This window comes from Castor canadensis, chromosome 6, assembly GCF_047511655.1.
Source record: "Castor canadensis chromosome 6, mCasCan1.hap1v2, whole genome shotgun sequence".
In the NCBI taxonomy this organism is placed as follows: domain Eukaryota; kingdom Metazoa; phylum Chordata; class Mammalia; order Rodentia; family Castoridae; genus Castor; species Castor canadensis.
The window spans coordinates 146,695,128-146,710,496 of NC_133391.1; the positions used below are offsets into that span (position 1 = coordinate 146,695,128).

Sequence of the window (15,369 nt, forward strand, 5' to 3'; positions counted from 1 at the left end):
AAATAATTAAAGTTAGGACTCCAGCATCTTTTATAAGGGACATAACTCAACCTATAAGTTACAGTACTGACCTATAAGTGTCAGTGTTATCTGCTTTTTTGACTTGGGCTGCCCAATCAGAGGGAAACACAGACTAGGGTTGTCAGATTCAGCAAATAAATCATAAGATGCCAGGTTTAGTTAAAATTTTAAATTAATAATAATTTTAACTTATATATCCCAAATACAGTATAGGACATATTTATGTTTAAAACTTTTGTTGTTTATCAGAAACACAAATTTATCTAGGTAAACATTTTATCTGGCAGCCCTAAAGCAGCTCTTCAAGATCCTCTGGTTTTCCATTAGCTCCTAGGTGCTACTGCCCTAACTATGATACCTGAAGCAATGGCCATACACAGAGAAACCTGTGCTAAGAGTTCTGAGCTGTGGATTCCAGCATCCAATGTGCTATAGGTGTCTGATTTGACTATAATAATTACCATCCCTAAGACTCATTAATTAAAATAGAAATAAAAATGTCTTCTCTGCCTACTTAAATTATTGTCGTTATCCTCAAAATATTTAAGTGAAATAAAAAATGTTTCTAAAAGAGTCATGTTACAATAATAGAAGTTTGTTATTTGTGTAGCTTTAAATTTTGGAGCTCAAAGTTCTACCTTATTCCTTGCTCTGAAAGCCAATCCCACAGATCAACTAATGCTATGTGGGCACCTCTATCCCTTCCCTATAGTAAATTAAGGGTCTCCCTCTAGAACCATTGCCATGGATTTAATGCTTTGCAATAAAGGACTGAAGATCTGAAATAAGAAATGTTGGCCATAATATTGACCCTCTGAGTTGATGACCAGAATTTTTTTCTGCCCTGAAACATAATTTTTTTCCATCAACACTGTAATTCAGGCCATTTTGTGGGAACGAAGCGGTAGCTGGGCTGCTCTCGGACCCCTCACTGCTTCAGTTTCTCTGTCGCTCTTCCTAGCTGTGGCCTAGCGGAGAAATAAGATGTCTGAATATATTCGGGTAACGGAAGATGAGAATGACAAGCCCATTGAGATACCGTCTGAAGACGACAGTGCTACTGTCCACGGTTACAGCCCAGTTTCCAAGGGCCTGCGGGCTGCGCCATAGGAATCCAGTGTCTCAGTGTATGAGAGGTGTCCGGCTGGTGGAGGGAATTCTGCACGCCCCGGATGCTGGCCGGGGAAATCTGGTATACGTTGTCAACTATCCCAAAGATAACAAAAGGAAAATGGATGAGACGCTTGCTTCATCAGCAGTGAAAGTGAAAAGAGCGGTCCAGAAAACATCTGATTTAATAGTGCTGGGTCTCCCGTGGAAAACAACTGAGCAGGACCTAAAGGACTATTTTAGTACCTTCGGAGAAGTTCTTATGGTGCAGATCAAGAAAGATACTAAAACTGGTCACTCAAAAGGGTTTGGCTTTGTTCGTTTTACGGAATACGAAACCCAGGTGAAAGTAATGTCACAGCGACATATGATAGATGGACGGTGGTGTGACTGTAAGCTTCCTAATTCCAAGCAAAGCCCAGATGAGCCTTTGAGAAGCAGAAAGGTGTTGGGCGTTGTACAGAGGACATGACTGCTGAAGAGCTGCAGCAGTTCTTCTGTCAATACGGAGAAGTGGTGGATGTCTTCATTCCAAAACCATTCAGGGCTTTTGCCTTTGTTACATTTGCAGATGATCAGGTTGCCCAATCTCTTTGTGGAGAGGACTTGATCATTAAAGGAATCAGCGTGCATACATCCAATGCCGAACCTAAGCACAATAGCAATAGACAGTTAGAAAGAAGTAGAAGATTTGGTGGTAATCCAGGTGGCTTTGGGAATCAGGGTGGGTTTGGTAACAGTAGAGGGGGTGGAGCTGGCTTGGGAAATAATCAGGGTAGTAATATGGGTGGAGGGATGAACTTCGGTGCTTTCAGCATTAATCCAGCAATGATGGCTACAGCCCAGGCAGCACTGCAGAGCAGTTAGGGTATGATGGGCATGTTAGCCAGTCAGCGGAACCAGTCAGGCCCGTCAGGTAATAACCAAAGTCAGGGGAACATGCAGAGAGAGCCAAATCAAACTTTTGGTTCTGGAAATAACTCTTACAGTGGTTCTAACTCCGGTGCGGCAATTGGCTGGGGCTCTGCATCGAATGCGGGGTCAGGTAGTGGTTTCAATGGAGGCTTTGGCTCGAGCATGGATTCTAAATCTTCCGGCTCGGGGATGTAAGGGTGGGCTAGGGTTGGTTGGTGTGGGATGGTGGGAATTCAAATTTTTCTAAACTCACGGTAAGTATATTGTAAAATAACATGTACTAAGAATTTTCAGAATTGGTTTGTTCAGTGTGAAGTATATTCAGCAGTATTTTTGACATTTCAAAGCTCTCATGAATAGGATTAATGTCCTAATAAAATGGATCCCTAGAGATCACCATTTTCCCTTTCTTCTATGAGAGGTTACTGGAAAAATGATGTTTATCTATGAACCAGGAAGTGGGCCCTTACCAGACATTGAATCTACCCGCCACTGGATCTAGATCTTCCCAACCTCCAGCACTGTGAAAAATTATTTATAAGCCAAAAAAAAAGAGGAAGAGCTAAAGGAGTTTTATAAGCTTTGTTACATAAAGGGTGGAAATATTGAGTGGCTGAAAGTGAACTGCTATTTGCCTGATTGGTAAAACAACACACTACAATTGATAGCAAAAGGTTTCTCCTGTAACATTTTATCCCTGGACTCGTTAAGTGAATTCTTTGCATGTTCAAAGTGGAAACCATTGGTTAGAACTACATTCTTTTTTTTGTTTTCATTTGAACCCCTACCATATGGATTTTTTCCTTAGAAAAATCTCCTTTTGGGAGAGCATGATGTCACCATGTTTGGTTCTTCTAGTTTTGTTTTTTTAACACTTGTCTCCCTTCATATACAAAAGTACAATATGAAGCCTTCATTTAATCTCTGCAGTTCATCTCATTTCAAATGTTTATGGTAGAAGCACTTCATTGAAAGTAGTGCTGTAAATATTCTGCCATAGGAATACGTCTGTCTACATGCTTTCTCATCCAAGAATTCGTCATCACGCGCACAGGCTGCGTTTTTGACGGTGAGTGTCCCATTTTTATCCGCTACTCTTTATTTCATGGAATCGTATCAACGCTATGAACGCAATGCTATACAGATATGGAACCAGAAGGCTGTTTGAACTTTTGAAACCTTGTGTGGGATTGATGTGGTGCCGAGGCATGAAAGGCTAGTATGAGCGAGAAAAGAACAGAGCGCGTGCAGAGACTTGGTGGTGCATAATGGATATTTTTTAACTTGGCGAGATGTGTCTCTCAGTCCTGTGGCTTTGGTGAGAGCGTGCGCAGAGAGCAATGATAGCAAATAATGTACGAATGTTTTTGCATTCAAAGGACATCCACTTCTGTTGGAAGACTGAGTTTTGTTCCTAGATAACCCAGGTCAGTTGAATGTGTTGAGTGAAGTGATACTTGTACTTCCCCTCCCCTTTTGTCAACTGCTGTGAATGCTGTGTGGTGTGTGTTCTCTTCTGTTACTGATCTGTAAGTGTGGGAATATGACTGAAGCTGATGGGCTGAGAACATGAACTGAGCCTGGGGTGTGCTTTGCAGGAGTACTGGAAGCAGAGTTCACCAGTGAGCTTGGGTGTCTCCAGAAGGGTGCAAGTTCTCATGTCTGTTAGCTACACATAAGAACGCTGTTTGCTGCAGTTCTGTGTCCTGTGCTTGGGTGCTTTTTATAAGAGTTGTCAATGTTGGAAATTCTTAAATAAAACTGATTTAAATAAAAAAACAAAACAACAAAAAAAATGCTGTAATTCACCTCCTTCTTTGGAGATGGTATTATTGTTTGTGTACTGTAGGTGAGAAATCAGTTTTTAAATTTAGAAAAATTTCCCATAACAAAAAAAAGGGAAGAAAGAAGAAAAGGCCCTGAAATGCTATGCATTGAGATCACATCCTTTCATTAACAATATACAACCAACGTTGAAAAAACTTTTCAAATAAGAACTGGAATAATTACCCATACTTCCTAAATGAACACTTGATGCGGTTGCTATCAAAATGAAAATCTGTCATTTCTACTTGGACTCTGAGGGCCCATAATTAAGTAGGCTTGGGAGCTGTTTTAAATCCACACTCCTAAGGAGGAAAATTATATGCTTTATCTAGTAAGGAGACTGTGATTTGTACTTTAAATTCTGTCTCATAGGGATTTCTTTCCAGAGGTGAAAGATTTTCTTCATTTGTTTGAGGTAAAGTGCTCTTGTCAGAATTCACAGAAAGTACAAGGAACAGTGTAACAGTGAAGTTCGGTAGATTTCTATAGCTTATCACTTTTACTATTTCTCTCAATTTTGCTATTATAAGTATATTTACTATACGAGTGCATCAATATATCACTGCCTCATTTAAACATTTAAAGGGGGGTACTGTCAAGTGCTACATCAAATCATTTAAATTTGGGGGAGTTTACAATACACCCATTTAACAGCTATCATCTGCTTCCTGTGAGATCATTGCATACTATCAACAATGTAGGTAGTCTACACCTGTCCTCGTAGGTCACAAGAAGAATAAATTCTGTGCAATTGTCAAAGACAATAACATTCACATATATATGTTGCTTTAGCTGAAACTTTAATCCTAATTAAGTTTTTCCTTTGTAATCTTCTTGTATTTAATTTTAGAATGTGGCCGCAAGACATTGGTATTTCTTTCTCTCTCTTTTTTTTTTATTGCTGTGTTTGGGGGTACATTGTGACATTTACAAAGGTTCCTGTAATATAGCAAATATATCATACTTGAATTCACCCCTCCACTATACTTCTTTATCACTCTCTCCCCATTTCTGGAACAGTTTCAACAGGTATCAATTTTCTGTTTACATGCATGTGTACACAGTATTTGTGCCATATTCACCCCCCTACTCCCTTCCCCCTTCTCCTTTCCCTCTGGTATCAACCCCCTCCCAGGTAAGACTTGTTCCATCCTCCTGTTCTCTGATTTTGTAAATTAAAAGAATGACATTTTTGCTTATTTAAAATAGCTACACAGGGAGTTTCCTTGTGGCTTTTCCATGTATATGTGTATTATAGCCCGATTTGGTTCATCTCCTCTTTTTTCTTCTTTCTGCCTTAGTCCCTTTCTTATGGCTGTTTCAACTGGTTTGAAAATTCTATATTCATTCTTGTATGGAGACTACAACAACCATATTCACCTTAACTTCCTTCCTTTACCCTCCCCCTCTCGTATGTGACCTCCCCTTATCATGACCTGTTTTCGTAATATTGCTGATTTGTATTAGGTCTACATTCCACATATGAGAGAAAACATGTGACTTTTGGCCTTCTGAACCTGGGTAACTTCACTTAAGATGATGTTCTTCAGTTCCATCCATTTATCTGCAAACGAAAAAAATCATTCTTCTTTGTGGCTGAGTAAAATTCCATTGTGTATAAATACCACATTTTCTTAATCCATTCATCAGCAGTGGAGCATCTTGGCTGTTTCCATACCCTAGCTATTGTGAATAATGCTGCAATAAACATGGGTGTGCAGGTGCCTTTGTCATAACCTGACTTACATTCCTTTGAGAATATACCTAAGAGTAGGATTGCTGAATCATATGGCAGTTCTATTTTTATTTTTTTGAGGAGCCTTCGTACTGTTTTCCATACTGGTTGTACTAATTTACATTCCGACCCACAGAGTATGAGGGTTCCTTTTCCCCCATAACCTTGCCAACATTTTGTTGTTTGTGTTCTTGATGATAGTCATTCTCGTAGGAGTGAAGTGAAATCTTAACGTGGTTTTGATTTGCACTTCCTTTATGGTCAGGTACGTTGATAGAAACTTTACAATAATAACCAGTGACTGGTTTTTTTTCCCTAAAGTACACATCACAGAGAGAAGTACAGCTAAGAAAATGGGAAATTAGTCTGTTTTACTGAAGCAGTTGGGACTGGGGAAAAATAGGCCTGTCCACTTCTATTCTCCTGCATGGACACAGAGCTCACTAGCAGAGGTAATGATTGGTACTGTGAGATGGCATCTGTCAAAGGACCCACCATGCAAACACATCCATGGACAGGCCTGACAAATATCCATCACTGGAGGGCTCCCAGGTAGCTTTTTCTACAATTTATAAATTCATAAATATTGATCAGTGGATTCCGTAGATAAATATGTGTCTCTAGTAGAGTAATAGGGATCAGATATTCTCCAATTTGGGACTATTTGAAGATTTTTCATCCTTAGAATGCCTTTTTTAATTTTAGATTTACTAGTCCCTTGACAGGTGACCATATTAGAGTCATAATAGGACTAAGTTTTAGGACTAAGTAGAGAACTTCTTGCCACTAGATGAATTTCTTGTAAGTGAGTACATCATATTCTTGGAAGTAAATTATTATTTTCTATTCTCACTTTGCCATACTCACCCTTACTAACCATCTCTTACCTTTGTAATAAATAAGTAAACTTTACAAAGTATTTTCACATTAGTTATCTCTCATCTCTTGTACCTTTTTAGAGCTGAGGGACATGAGTCTCAAAGAGATGGGAGACCCTTCCCAGAGCCCCACAATGAGTAAACTTCAAAACTAGGCCTCCCAACTGATACTTTGATACCTGGACCAGCTCCAGCTTTACATCAAAATTGCCTCCTTCTTGCATCTACTGTCAATGTGTAGGTGGTTGAAAAAACTCTACTTAGGGGATGAAAAGTCTTCATTTAATTTACAATGCTGACTTGTCAGTTCATTTGTTTTGAAATTCAAATCAAAGTCTAATTCCAGAAACTATTATTTAATGATAATGTAATCATTTGTTGAAAATTAATTATTAAAGTTTCTATGAGACAGGCATCATGATCGTGCCGAGATCAATTGGTGATCAATCATGAAATAAGACACACATGCCTCTACCTTCATAAGCCCTAGAGTCTCAGAAGGGAGACAATTATGTGAGTAATCATACTACCATGACTTCCTTTATAAAGTAAACATAGGGCACCACAAAGAGGTTGCTGAAGGGTCCCACATCATTGCTAATTCAAGAGACATGTAGGGAGTGTTTACCGTATACCAGGCACTGTACTATTACTATGCAAGTATTGTCTTATTGAAGTTTTGCCTTGCTTATGCAGTCATAGATGACAAAAGTGAGACACCGAGGAGTTAACTAACCTATCCAATTCACAAAGAAAGGCAGGCCTCAAATTCAACCAAGCAGTGTGGTTCGAGTCCTTAGGCTTGATTTCTGCCTAGGCCAATTAAAACCTTCTCAAAGGAAATTTTAAGACATTTTTGTTATTATCTAACAGTTTTGACCATTGGAGCAGAAAGGGGTAGATTAATGCTTGGCAGGAAATAAAATTGATTGCAATCTCTAAGCAAACTATTTCAAGAAACTGAAATAAACATCATAAGAAACTTGACAAAATGTGTCCAGGACACAAAATTATCTTCATGATTCAATTCAATTGGCTAAAAAGTTTAATTAAAGGACTTGGCTGTAATACTCATTTCTGTTATGCTGGTGCAGGGTTTTAATCTTCTGTAAATCATTCAGGAAGTGGAAATCACCAAATGGTATCATTATGACCACAACGTAGTTAATAGACACAGCCATCATGTCTTGTTACTTAAATAATACCTAAACTTCAACCATGGTAAAATTTCCCCTTTACCACGCTGGTGCCCCACCAATCTTGTAATAGCACACAGTGTGATGAGTTTCCTCATTTCTTTCAAGCTTTTCCTGAGTTTCATTTTTTTTTATAATTTTTTAACTTCCTGTACACTTTGGTTAGGTTTTTATATGAGATAAGACTATTCTTTGATTTGGTGGCCTGTTGTTTTCTTTTGTGCACTAATTAGGAATCTTAAAGTATTACTAGCAATTTAGAATTAAAGAATGACAAAGGAGTCTCAGTAAGAAGTAGCATCATTTTTTTTTTTTGTATTGCAGTCTGGAAAAGGCAATTACATTGCTTTTGAAAATGATTGTGGTGAAATTGTAAGCCGTGCCATTTCTGTTCTAGCCTTCGATTGAAATTCCCTCTGTGGTAGTCAGTACGCACAAAGTTCTTCTAAATCAGTCTCAAGCAATACACATAGAACATTTATCCCATTTGCAGTAGCCAGATTGGCAAACGAGGACTAGTAAAAGTAAACTTACTGTGAGCTGGATTAATATAATCCAGCACCTACCTTACCATTTTATAGTCTATTTTTCTCACATACACTCCAAATAGCAAATCTCTTCCATCTGTGCTGATTTACCTATACAACATAGACACACTTATCTTCGTGAAAACTTTGTGAAGTGGGAGTGGAGCCAGCAGAAGGAGGGAGGGGGAAAGGAGAGGGTCATGGAGGGTGAATATGATTGAAGTGCATTATATATATGTATGAAAATAGCATAATCAAACCCACTAAAAACAGTTTAAAAGGGGAGGGAGAAAAAGAGGGGTTAAGAAAGAGTAATATAGATAAGTGAATTTGATCAAAGTACATTATATGCATGCATGTAAATACCACAATGAAACACTTTGTATAATTAGTTAACAGTAATAGAGAAAATGAAAATATTTAAATTCATTAAAACTTAAAAATCTGTAATAGGATAACTGATAGTGAGCCTGTCTTTGCAATTATCACAAATAACTGGCATGACTTTATAGCTACTTTGTATCTAAAGATTTTCTTAAACTTAGAAAGTCATTCACTTTATCTCGTTTTTATCAAATTTTTCTCTGAATGTCTTTTGCTTTTTCCCAAAGACTTACAATTTTTTTTACTTCTAAGATTTATACTTTCATGAACTTTAGAAATAAGTATTCTATAATCTCTGAAATTGTCAAAAGAGAGTTAAAATTCATTTTTATGACAACAATAGTTCTCAATAAAGTAAGCAGCTCCTTCAAAGCAACTATAATAAAATACAGCTGTTTTGGATGTAAAATGTGAATTTTAAAATAATACTTTAAACTCATCTGCTTTATCTTTCCCATGGAGGATGTGAAGAACCTCCAAGAAGCAGCTTGTCCCTAGTTATGTCAGGTCTGCAAGAGACCTGGCAGAGGAGATACTCCAATTGAAGTGGAAAACTGAGACATGAGATATGATAAGAGTTTGTTAAATGAGCACAATATAAAGATAAGACTATTGTCAGAACACGAGAAAGATAAGAAAACACATCGAATAATAATTAGGGAAAATAGCCACCCTTTAAGAGTGCTTATCATACTGTCATGCCTCAGACAATTTTCTCAAAAGTTTCCAGGTTTTAACTTAATCATAATAATAAACCTATGAAGCATAAAATAATCAGCTGATACGACAGTGGAGAAGACACTGGACAGGAAGTGGGAGGTGAGAACTGAAAGGAAACACAACCAAGGAGAAACTAAGATAAAAGATCATGACAGAGTAGACCAAGAGCAAAAGTAGGGGAGGAGAGTGGGAATGGGACAGAAAGACTACTGGTGACAAGGAATGATTGAGAATAACAAAGTCAAAAAGTTGACCTTGAGGAAACAGAGAGGAAGCCGCAAGAAAACTGAAGTTATTGAACCAGATCTTAGCATCCAAGTGTCCTGCAATGTTAACAAATAATGCCACAAGGTCTTTTCTTGACCCCTCCAACCTACTAGACCTTGTCCTCTGTCTGCAGCATGAGTTAAGCATATCAGCCCATCAGAAATATTCCTTCCCACCTCCTAGCCTAAATCCTTGTACCTCCACTTCCTTCCTGTCCTGAAAGAATTGGAGTTGACGGATAAATTGGTACAATTTGGGGCAAGGAGGACAAAGGGGAACTTTAACAGAAGACTCACCATTAAAAGTCCCAGGTTTTAGTCCTATTTATAAAATCTGGATAATCTTGGGGACATGGTTCCTCCTCTCAGGTCCTTCTTTGATTCATATGAAAATGTGAGGATTGGAACAGACCTACTCCAAGGTTTGTTCTAGCTCTGATATAATGCTTTTTAAGGCACTCTGATATAATGGATGCAAGCATGCTTTTAACACATGAAAGCTACTATTATTAATTCTCTTAGTAATAAAATTCCACATTTTAAGTACATACCAGTTTAGCTTGAACCTGAGGGAATGACCTCAGGTAGTGTGATGGGGAGATTAATTGCCCGAAACAGGTGGTAGCCATTTCCATGCAAGGGTAGACTGGCCTGTCTGGCCATCTCGGTCTACGGCAGCATAACTGCAGAGGACAGATCCACACCAGAATCAGACACTCTAAGATCAGTATACTCTCACAAATAACCACAGCACAGCCATTTGTCTTAAATTAACTTAAAACCTATTAGCTGTAGCATAATTACACAATTGGCAGTTGCTTGGAGAAAACAATTAAAAAGTCATTCAGCAATAGCATCTTGTCATTACAGAAAACTTTAACAGGTAGGACTTGCAAGTCTTGGAAATCTTCCCTCATTTGTGTGGCCTTCAGCAACAGCTAAGGTACTGCTTGCTGTAGGACAGCAGCCTGCAGAGGAGCTCCAGGAGACAGCTGTTCTCTCAGTGCAGCTCTGAGGAACATCAGGGTTAAGAATTTCTTCTACTGTGGGGAGTGATAAAAACTAAAAACAAATTTTATTTTCTTCACCCCAGTAGCTGGAGGATATATAGAAAATATTCAAACCATATGATAACAAATATGAGTCAAACAGCCTCAATTAGGTACAAATTCTCTTTCATTTTACAGGCTTTTCCTTTACTACATAGGCACTGGTAAGGTTTTCCTATCCACCAACTTCCTCTTCTCAGTTGTTTCTTACATATCAGTGCTCTCAGAAACTTGACAGTTTTCCTCCACTGTAATTTGGTGATTAGAATTCTGAATATAAATCAGTGTGACTGGACTAGGGAGGTGGCTCAGTGGGAAAGTACTTTTCCAGCATTTATAAAGACCCAGGTTCACTCCCCAGCACTGCATTAAAAAAGTTAATGTGACCAGGACCACCTCTGAGCTTTCTAAAATGGTCTAGAGAACAACTTGACAGACACCCTCAGTTCCTCCTGTCAGACTTCTCATCCTTGATCATTGTAAGTTTTCTGTTTTGAGCTATAATTATAAATATTTCAACTTGAAGCTCATTCTGTAGTAAATAAGAAAGTAAAATCACTATTCTTGAGGCAAAGTGGTGATTAGTGGGTAACTGTCCTCCCCCAAAAGCAATTCAATGATTTAGTTAAATTCTCTCCTCCCACTATTTTCATAGAACTGAGGTAAACTTAATTTTCCAACTTGTTTTGCCTCAGATCCTCACTTGGTCAACTGATAACAGAATTATCTTTTCGTCTACAAAATTTGCACAGGCACTAGATTTGGTATATTAAATATATACCTGTGAAAGTCCAGCAGCTGCCACTGCCTTGTATAGGGGTCCTCAGTAAGTACACGAAGGCTTAAGGAAGTAGAGCGGTTCCATACATCTTCTCAGCAAGCCTGGTTTAAACATGGGCAAAGGAGGGTGCTATGAGGACCACAGTCTACCTCAAATCCTATCTGATACCTCATAATCAATAAAGACTGCATCTGTACTCTGCCCTGAAAGGGTCCCTGAAGATGAGTAAATGTGGATCCTCTTGTCAGATGCATCCAAGACATGTGGGATAAGGTAAGAAGTGCATTTCCATTTGCCAGTGAAAGGCAAAACTGTAAGATAAACCACTCTGGGTTGGTCTTCAGTGCCTACATCTGTATTTTATTTATTCATTTCATATTTACTTGTTTGTAATCTATGTCTACCTAATTGTCTAGTATTAGCTATTATGAGAATGGTTCTGCACCACTGAAGCAAGGCCACATCTTCTCATTTTGTGCAATTCACTGCCACTACATATTGGGTAAATTTTCAGAAAGTAATCTGAGGGCTACACAATCAACCGAACCACTCAACCCCAAAGGCTACTCAAGAACTGTCATCAGCCTCAAGAGACCTATAAAGAAAAAGTCATTAAAAAGCAAAGCAAATGCTGGAGCTTCTAGTTAGTGTATTGCTAATAGTTGGCATACCCCATGTCATTTAAGATGCCTGAACTTTGTTTGTACATGATTTTTTTCTTTTCTTTCTTTTTTATCATAGTATTATTGTAGTGGGAGTGCATTGTGACATTACAAAAGTTCTTACAATATATCATGGTTGAATTCACCTTCTCTGTCATTCTCCTTTATCTTCCCTCCCCCTGTTCCTGGAATAGTTAGAACAAATCTCATTTTTCCATTTTCATACATGAGTACATATTATTTCCACTATATTCACACTCCTTCACCCTTTCCTATATTCTCCCCCTTCTCGGTACCAACTACCAGACGGGACTTGTTTTACCTTTCTGGTCTCCAGTTTTGAAAAAAAGGCATTTTTGTTTAAGATAGCTATGCGGGGAGTTTCATTATGACATTTCCATGTATATATGTATTATAACCCAAATTGGTTCATTCTATTTTTTCTCCTTTCTACCTTAGTCCCCTTGTTATGGTGATTTCAATGGGTTTAAAAATTCACATGATTTTTTATAAAATATTATATATCTCCCTCCACATGCAACTCCAGCAAATGGTAGTTTGATTTTCTTATGGCATCATTCTTCTGAGGTAGGGGCACAGAATGATAACACAGAAATCCATTGGTTTAAGTACAGGGAGATTTCTAACTTATAAGATGTTCACTGAGAATATGAACCAGAACGAAAATGTGGCTCCCAATTTCTTAAGCATCCAATTGCTAAATATTCTGGACTACTAATATCTACCAAAAATCAAGATTTTCTAGACCACATACTGTGTGATAGTCAGTCCCCAGACCCCAATGTGGCTCCAGAGACACCAACCTATGATAAACATTTTACTAGGACTGGCCTGTCATACAAGGTATGGCAAAGTGATGGTATGCTACTTCTGAGGAGAGAAGATAAAACACCTAGTGACCTTTGCCTCGTGCTCTTTCTCTTGAGTTGTACACTGTAGGGAAGGCTAGCTGCCATGTTTGAGGACATTCAGACTTCCTTATTTCACACATGGAGAGGCTCATGTGTACAGAGAAACTGAGGGCATGAACCAGGAACTGAGGAATCCTGCCAATGAACACGAGTGGTTTGCTAGCAGGTCCTCTCGCCCAGTCAAGCATTGGATGACTGCAGTCTTGACAAATATTTCAGTCACAACCTCATTAGAGACTTCTTAACTAGCTCAAATAATATATATTTTATTCCAGAAAAAAATGCTGGAAAAGACTTCATGGCTCATTAACTGTAGAGATTGGCTCACAAGGCTTTTCTTTGAGAAATGAATCACACATGTACACACATACACACACACATATGAGTGTAATTCATTGATTTACTGATAAAAAATCTTATGAAAATGCTAAGCTAAGATAGTGACCAAAATTTAAAAACAGGGAAATCCTTTTAAGTTTATCATCTGCTGAAATGAAATCACTTCAAGAAATTCCTCAATGTTTTAATAATTTTATGTAGAAGAACTTTTGCATCTCTTCTCCATGGATTGTCGCCACCTAAAATACTTAACATTCTGAATCATTTTTCAGTACCAGTTTTCTTCTTATCAGAGAGGCAGACACACTGTTTGAGCATGACTCATTCATAGTCATGTCTCCCTGGTAAAACCTCAATGCAGCTATGTAAACTGACCCTCAGGAAGGGTTATGTGGTTTAAAAAAATCTGCTCCTGGATTTTGCAATATTTTCCTAATATGCTGACAATGCCAGGTTCCCACCAACCTCAAATAATCCACACAAGAAGCAGAACCCTGCCTGGGTCTCTAATTTTTAATCTTCTCAGTTGCATTTTGGCCAGAAATCCTCTACTCACCAAATCAAATTCACCACATCTACAGTCAATAGCTGCTTTTAATCAGGGCTCAATGACCTGAGGAGTCACCTAGTGAAATCTTTCTGTGAATCTAGGCTGCTTGCTGAAAAGAAAATTGGATATATTCCTTGTGACTTTGTGAAATAATCCCCTAATGAGAAAAGATGTCTGCATCACTAATAAAGAAAACAAGACATAAAAACATTTCCATGTTTCTTTCATTTGTTAGTTAAAAATGCCAATAGCCACAAATATGCAAGGTAGTCCATGTGCTAATTAGCTTGATTTAGCTACCACAGCTGTATACATAAAGCATCATTTTATATACCATCAATGTATACAATTTTATTGGCTAACTTTTTAAAGTTAGAAAAATACATGCCAGTAACCAAAATAAGTTATGTAACTGGTGCTGCACAACTCTTCTTTATTCACAATTTTCTTTTTGCCAAGTGAGTCAGTCAACAAAGAGGAAGGCAATAAATTTCAGCTAACCCATCAGCACCCACAACAAAAAGAGACATGTCCAATGTGCATTAATGACCTCCATATGCAGTGCCAGAACATACTGTGGCCAAATAAAGAAAAAAAGGCACTGCTTATTTGTGTTAGCAATCTGTAAGTTCTCTTACGCAAGGCAATGGCCATCAATGGGCTTATTCTGCAGAATATGAATTATTCATACTTCAGGTTGTTTCTAAGTTTCTCTCTCTCTCTCTCTCTCTCTCTCTCTCTCTCTCTCTCTAGTACTGGTGACTGAACCCATAACCTCATGTTTGGCAAGTGTTCTACCACTTGAGTCACAGCCCCCAGCCTTTTATGTTTTTACTTTGTTTTTGAGAAAGAGTCTCCCAAACTTTACCTGGGCTATCCTGATGAGTAGTTGAGATTACATGTTTGTGCCATCATACCAATCACTCATACATTTTTAATAATGAGACTCAACACTAAAATGTCCCCAGATGTCATATGTGATCATAAAATGAGACTTACAGCGCTGTCCAAAAACACTGCCCATAATGACAGATGTGTCCTACACCTGTATCATCCAGTCGAGTAGCTTCTCATCACAGTGGCTTTGTTTATTTGGTTGATTGGTTGGTTGATTGGTTGGTTGAGACAGGGTCTGTCTCTATAGTCCAGGCTGATCTCAAACTTGCTATGTAGTAAAGGCCAGCCTTGAATTCACAATCCTCATGCCTTAGCCTCTCAAATGCTTGGATTACAGATGTGTGGCCTGGGCTTCACAATTGGCATTTGAACACTTAAAATGTGATTAGCGCTTCTGAAGAACTAATTTTATTTCATTTTGTTTAACAAAGGAGATATGTTCAACAAAATACATCTTACATATCATAGGGTATACTTATACAAACTTACATGATATAGCCTACTACACACTTAAGCTATACAGTATAGCTACTATCCTATGTGCAGTGCATCACTGACTGAAACACGTGGCATATGATAC

The 15,369-nt window shown here is 38.2% G+C and overlaps 1 pseudogene; it reads left to right on the top strand.

Moving 5' to 3' along the window:
- Positions 1–1,006: 1,006 nt before the first annotated feature.
- LOC109690879 (TAR DNA-binding protein 43 pseudogene) lies at positions 1,007–2,385 on the top strand (annotated as a pseudogene).
- The last annotated feature ends 12,984 nt before the right edge of the window (positions 2,386–15,369 follow it).